At 45.4% G+C, this 1,237-nt stretch overlaps 1 protein-coding gene across 1 annotated transcript in view; it reads left to right on the plus strand.

Annotated features, from left to right (window-relative positions):
- LOC101863190 (transcription factor mef2A-like) overlaps positions 1 to 1,237 on the plus strand; it is a 4,068-nt gene that overhangs the window by 1,797 nt on the left and 1,034 nt on the right. The gene's annotated exons all lie outside the window — the stretch shown is intronic.

Below are 1,237 nucleotides of genomic sequence, written 5' to 3' on the forward strand. Positions count from 1 at the left end.
TGTTTGTCGGTTTGTATGTTGGTTTGTATGTTGGTTTGTATGTCGGTTTGTTTGTCGGTTTGTTAGTTGGTTTGTTTGTCGGTTTGTATGTTGGTTTGTTTGACGAAAATGATGCCGTAGCAGGAAGACACATCACCTCAACACACCTCCACAGACACACAACACAGACAGACACACAACACAGACACACAACACAGACAGACACACAACACACCTCCACAGACACACAACACAGACAGACAGACACACAACACAGACACCCACATTTGTCACCGCGTGCCTCACCCTGTGTTTGCCATAAGTACTGGCTACAGAAGACTAGAGAAATCATAATATATAATATATATATATAAATATGGATGTATGTACGTAGGACTCCATTGACACAGCAGTCCATAGTAGACCCCTCACCCACAGCAGTCCATAGTAGACCCCTCACCCACAGTCCATAGTAGACCCCTCACCCACAGTCCATAGTAGACCCCTCATCCACAGTCCATAGTAGACCCCTCACCCACACACCAGTCCATAGTAGACCCCTCACCCACACACCAGTCCATAGTAGACCCCTCATCCACAGTCCATAGTAGACCCCTCACCCACACCACAAACGGCCTCTTTTATCCCTTTAACTTTAACCAAGCAATTTAATCACGTTCCCGCGGAATTCTTTGCGGAAATGCGACCCAATATATTACCTTTATCAAAACGATTGTTTCCTGTCAAAGTGATCAATAAAGCGCTACCCAGACGTAGAATTCTTTGATCTTTGACTTCGGGGTCAAACTAAAGGCTTGTCAGCTCGTACATTTTTATATTCGGCCCGTACCACAATACAATGACGGCTTCCCATCGCACGGTGGTTCCCTCCAGCCATAGAGAAAGAGTTCAGCACAAGGGGGCTATCCGGAAAAATAGGCCTACTGTTTGGAGAAAATCGAAGGTAGAGTTGTTGCCCCTTGTTCAGTTACTTTAAAAGACAAGGAGAGTTTTCTCTATAACCAAACAAATATACACACCAATGAAACCAAACTTCTCCTATAGGTAGGGCAATGCCCACTTTTGATGTAGGTCAAGATTTCTGGAAACCCCCGAAATCTGGGTTAGCCCACTTGTCCTTAACCCCTTCATAGATACACACAGCATTAACCCCTTCATGGACCGACACACAGCATTAACCCCTTCATGGACAGACACACAGCATTAACCCCTTCATGGACAGACACACAGCAGTAGA

The sequence above is a fragment of the Aplysia californica genome, unplaced genomic scaffold (genome assembly GCF_000002075.1).
Source record: "Aplysia californica isolate F4 #8 unplaced genomic scaffold, AplCal3.0 scaffold00237, whole genome shotgun sequence".
Taxonomy (NCBI): Eukaryota; Metazoa; Mollusca; class Gastropoda; order Aplysiida; family Aplysiidae; genus Aplysia; species Aplysia californica.